Here is a 5,702-nt window from a genome sequence, read left to right as displayed (position 1 = left end):
ACAGATTTTCATCACAATGGTTAACATAGCCTTCCTGGCATTATCTCAGTTACTATGCCAAAACCTTTACATTCTACATTTACCAAGTTTCGCAAATACCCCTGTAAGATGCACCACAGGTATAATCCCACCAATCCCCCTCCCTCTACCCACCACCCTCCTCCCTCCCCTCCCTTTCCCACTTCCCTCTATTGTTAGGTTGTAACTGGGTTATAGCTTTCATGTGAGAGCCCCAAATTAGTTTCATAGTAGGGCTGAGTACATTGGGTACTTTTTCTTCCATTCTTGAGATACTTTACTAGGAAGAATATGTTCCAGCTCCATCCATGTAAACATGAAAGAGGTAAAGTCTCCATCTTTCTTTAAGGCTGCATAATATTCCACGGTGTACATATACCACAATTTATTAATCCATTCGTGGATTGATGGGCACTTGGGCTTTTGCCATGACTTAAGCAATTATGAATTGGGCTGCAGTAAACATTCTGGTACAAATATCTTTGTTATGTTGTGATTTTTGGTCTTCTGGGTATATGCCCAGCAGAGGAATTACAGGATTGAATGGCAGATCTATTTTTAGATCTCTGAGTGTTCTCCGTATATCTTTCCAAAAGGAATGTATTAATTTGCATTTCCACCAGCAGTGTAGAAGTGTTCCCTTTTCTCCACATCCACGCCAACATCTCTGTAGACCAACTTTTAGATACTTGAGAATTCTCCATACTTCTTTCCAAAAAGGCTGTATTAGTTTGCAGTCTCACAAGCAGTATAGAAGTGTTCCTTTCTCTCCATATCCACGCCAATGTCTGCAGTTCTGGGATTTTACTATGTGGGCTAATCTTCCTGGAGTTAGGTGATATTTCAAAGTGGTTTTGATTTGCATTTCTCTGATGATTAAAGATGATGAGCATTTTTTCATGCACCTATCATCTTCAGAGAAGTTTCTGTTCAAGTCTATTGCCATAAAGAAATTGGGTTGTTTATTCTTTTCTTACTGATTAGTTTGAGTTCTCTGTGGATTCCAGTTATCAGACCTTTGTCAAAAACATAACCTGCAAAAATCTCCCATTCTGAAGGCTGTCTGTTTGCTTTACTTAGCTGTGCAAAAGCTTTTTAGCTTCATCATATCCCAGTAATATAGTTTTGGTATTGCTTCAATTGCCGGTGGGGTGGGGGGATGTCCTCCTAATAAAACGTGGAATGCTTCACAAATTTGTATGTTGTCCTTGTGCAGGGGCCATGCTAATCTTCTCTGTATCGTCCCAATTTTAGTATATGTGCTGCCGATGTGAGCCCACTTTTTGACTTTTTAATAATGGCAGGAGTCTGACAGGAGTAAAGTGGCATTTCATTAGGGTTTTAATTTGCATTTCCCTGATGGTTTGGGATGTTGAGCACTTTTTCATATGTTTGTTGGCTATTTCTTTTGAAAAAATTTCATATCTTTGCTCATTTTTTAATGGTATTTTTTTTTTTGCAGAGTTGTTTGAGTTCCTCATAGATTCTTAATATTAGTTCTTTGTAAAATATATCGCTTGCAAATAATTTCTTGCATTTTGTAGATTGTCTTTCTTTTGTTGTGAAGAGCTTTTTAATTTAAATATCATTTATTTATTTTACTTTTTGTTGTATTTGCTTTTGGGGTCTTGGTCATAAAACCTTCACTTAGACCAATGTCCAGAATAGTTTTTCCTAGTGTTTCTTCTAATATTTTTATGGTTCCAGTTCTTAAATATACAAGTACATCTTTAATCCATCTTGAGTTAATTTTTATATATGATAAAGGTAAAGGGATCCAGTTTCATTCTTCTGCATGTGGTTATCCAGCTTTCCCAGCACCGTTTATTGAATAAGATGTTTATTTTGTAGTATAAGTTTTTGTTTTCTTTGTCAAAAATCAATTGGTTGTAGGTTCTGGTTCTCTATTACTTTCCATTGGTTTACGTCTTCTCTTATGTCAACGCCATGGTCTTGTGGTTGCAATAGATGAATAGTATAAATTGAAGTCAGCGTGATGCCACCAGATTTGATTTTGCTTACAATTACTTTGGCTATTCTAGCTCTTCTTTGGTTCCACATGAATTTTAGGATTTTAAGAATTATGTTAAAAATGACATAGCATTTTTTTCTTTTTTTAAGCTATCTTGGGTAAGTATATTTCTTTTTTTTATTCATGTATACATTAATGCATTTATGGGGCACAATGTGCTGATTTCATATAGAATTAGGAATGCTTACATCACACTGTTCAATATATACCTCATCTCATTTACTTAGTTATTGTGTTAAGACATTTATACTCTATACTAAATGACAAGGTATTTTGATAACAATTGCATCAAATCTGTAGATTGCTTTGAGCAGCAAGATCATTTTATATTGATTCTTCCAATTCATAAGCAAGGGATGTTTTTCTGTTTGTTTGTGTCACTTACCTTTTCTTTTATCAGTGATTTGTAGTTTTCCTTGAAGAGATCTTTCATCTACTTAGTTAAAGATACTCTTAGGCATTTTATTTTACTTTTTTGCAACTATTATTGTAGAATTGAATTCTTGATTTGGTTCTCAGCTTGGTTCTTATTAGTGTATTAAAATGCTATTTATTTTTGTGTATTGATTATATGACCTGGGACTGCTGAATTCACTGGTCAAACCTAGGAATCTTGTGGAGGAGTCCATAGGGCTTTCTTGAGCAAAAAGAAATAATTCAATTTCTATTTTCAAAATTGGATGCCTTTAATTCCCTTCTCTGGCCTGATTCTCTGACTAGGACTTCCAGTGTGAAGTTGAATAGAAGTGGTAAAAGTCGACATTCTTATATTATTTCAGTTCTTGGGGGAAATGCTTTCAACTTTCCCCCATTCAGTATGATATTATATGTGGGCTTTTTATATGTGGTTTTTATTATTTTGAGGTATGTTCCTTCTATACCTAGTTTGTTGAGGGTTTTTTTTTTTATCATGAAGCTGATTGAATTTTATCAAATTTTTCTGCATCTATTTAGGTAATTATATGCTTTTTATTGTTAATTCTGTTTATGTGGCTTATGACATTAGTGATTTGTGAATGGCAAACCATCCTTCCATCCCTGGGATGAAATCTTTTGATTTGGTTTGCTAGTATTTTATTGAGGATTCTTGTTTATCAAGGGCGTTGGTCTGTAGTTTTCTTTTTTTTGTTGTGTCCTTTCCTTGCTTTGGTAAGCAGATGATACTGGATTCTAGAATGAGTAAGGGAAGATTCCCTCTTCCTCAATCTTTTGAAAGAGTTTCAGTAGGATTGGTACCAAGTCTTCTTTGTATGTCTAGTAGAATTCAGCTGCAAATCCATCTGGTCCTAACATTTTTGTCGTGGAGATATTTTTCATTACTGAATCAATATCATTGCTCATTGTTGGTCTGTTCAGGATTTTTATTTCTTTCTGATTGAAGCTTGGTAGGTTACATGTCTCCAGAAATTCATACTTTCTTTCTTTTTCGTTTTAGATTTTCTAAAATCTTTGTGTGCACAGGAGATGTTCATGGTAGTTTCAGGTAAGATTTGTATTTTGGTGGTATCAGTTGTTATTAATTTCGAATAAAATTTTAGTTAAAGTACCATTAATGAGTTGCTATGACTAGTCATATATTAGCATTTGGCTCTTTGCGTAGGTCAAAAATACCTTAATTTGTATCCTATAATCTTGTGTTTATTCTGTCTCTGTGTCTAATTTATGACCCCTTGCTGCTTTTCTTTCATAATGGCTACCAGCATTAACTCAATTAACACAATTTTACATTGTGTTTTTTTTTTCAATTCTCATTTATTATTGGCTCTTGGAGCAGTGTTATCTTTTCAATATGAAAAAATACAGAAGGCAAACAAGAAACAAAGTTTACTAAGAAAGAGAAAGATAGGTTTGCAGAGTAAGAGCAAGGCATAAGGTCATAGAGCAAGATACGCTCAGCATAGGCAATGAATGGGCCCCCACTGTTGTGACAAAGAAGAGGCAAATAGGCCTTTCCTAGTGCTTTAATGTTAAATTGGGCTGTGCTCTTTTTTGGTTGGAGAATGATAATTTCCTCCCACAATCTATAGCTTTCCAATGCTTTTTTCTACTCACTTCAGATTTATCTCTTCAGTTCATTCCTTTTATCTTTGTAGTTCCCAATCTAGGAATTCTAAACTATGTCACTTTCCTGGATCAGATTAATATTTTTCTTTTGTTATATAAGGTAAGATAAATGTTTTGTGAATATGTTTAAAATAAAAATTAGATGCAGTTAATTTGAGTTTTAAATTATCAGCTAAAGTAACCATATTCTTTTCCTTTGCAATTAAAAGACATAATTCTTAGGGGAAATAGAATACCGAATTCCTTTAGTGAAAGCTTGTGTATACCATGGTTGAGATAAAAGGTCTGTGAAATCTTTCTGGTTGAATAGATGCGAGTCCAGGGACCAGTTCTAGCTTGCTAAAATATTGTTTAATTTCATTCTTCAGTTCTATACATGTTTTAGAAGAATTTGTTTTTCAATAAATGTACAGGGAAAAATAGGATTTGCAAATTAGATACACCTTTTGGTAGAGGTCAAAGGTAAAAATATTAGTAGGATAAATTAAAAAATGATTTCTTCCCTTTCACCTCAGTATTCTTCAAAAAATAGGTTGACATGCTTTGTCACAAATGCTGACCTTCTGAAAACTTGATTTCTCGCTCCTCCTACTCAAATGTAGTCTCTTTCTTGTCACCCATAAACAAATTGTCACATTTAATTTTCCCTTCAGTCCGTATCTTCCTTGTCCTTTCTGAAACATGACATTATTGACTTTCTTTTGCTCATGCTCCTTTGATCCAGTCTTATCCTCATAGTTACCTTTTCTGAACACACTCATTTAAAAGGTGAATATATATATAAGACTTTCTTATTCTCCTCATCTCTTAAATGAAAGCATTAATCAAGATTTATTTCAGCCCACTGATTTTCTCTTTATATATTTTTCTTCAAAGGGCTCCTTCATTCTTATAACTTCAAGTCATCACCACTCCTGTGCCCTTAATTTCAGGGTTTCTTGGGCTGTGTTAGAAGTAGGTGAGTGAACATAGCCTACAGCTCTTTAAATTCTTGAGGAATCTGTAGGCTTTTAAATGTCCCACTATGGGAAAACCAAAGGAAATCATTAGGTGGAAAATTAATTTTCTGGAATGTAGCAGCACTGCCTCTCAAGGCTGGATGAAGTGAAGCTGTAGACTTCATGCAGTCTCAGTTCAGAGCTTCTAATTCTCTCAGTAGGTTCTTAACCTCTCCATGATGGCCAATGAGGTGAACTGATTTATGTGAACCTAGAGACCCTATCTGAGTGAATATAGATGCACTAAGAAAAAGTAATTATAATTTTTTACACATTTCTCTGTTTTCATTTGCATTCACATACAGTTCTTTCTTCATTTTTTTCTAGGTCACTAAAAATACCAGCTGTGAATACCTGTGGTTTGATTCATTGCTATAGCGAAATTTTGTGAAAACTTGAGTTTTGGTTTGAAGCTTCTGGCTCTGCTCTGAGAAGGATATCATGAAATAGCTTTCTGCCCCCTTTATTCACTATGTCCTTAAATGGAGAAATGTTATCTTTTAAAATTGGTTGAAGTGAAATAATTGGGTTATAAAACAGCTATGACAGATACTTATACAATCTCATAAATTTTTTTTGTGAAACAGTTT

At 34.2% G+C, this 5,702-nt stretch overlaps 1 non-coding gene across 1 annotated transcript; it reads right to left on the bottom strand.

The window, feature by feature from the left end:
• Nucleotides 1-1,189: 1,189 nt before the first annotated feature.
• Nucleotides 1,190-1,296, bottom strand: LOC128590971 (U6 spliceosomal RNA). Its single transcript, XR_008381429.1, has one exon. It is a non-coding gene; the product is annotated as a U6 spliceosomal RNA (small nuclear RNA).
• Between the last annotated feature and the right edge of the window lie 4,406 nt (nt 1,297-5,702).

This window comes from Nycticebus coucang, chromosome 7, assembly GCF_027406575.1.
Source record: "Nycticebus coucang isolate mNycCou1 chromosome 7, mNycCou1.pri, whole genome shotgun sequence".
Taxonomy (NCBI): Eukaryota; Metazoa; Chordata; class Mammalia; order Primates; family Lorisidae; genus Nycticebus; species Nycticebus coucang.
Note: the sequence above shows the minus strand (reverse complement) of the source record. Positions and strands in the feature narration are given on the sequence as shown.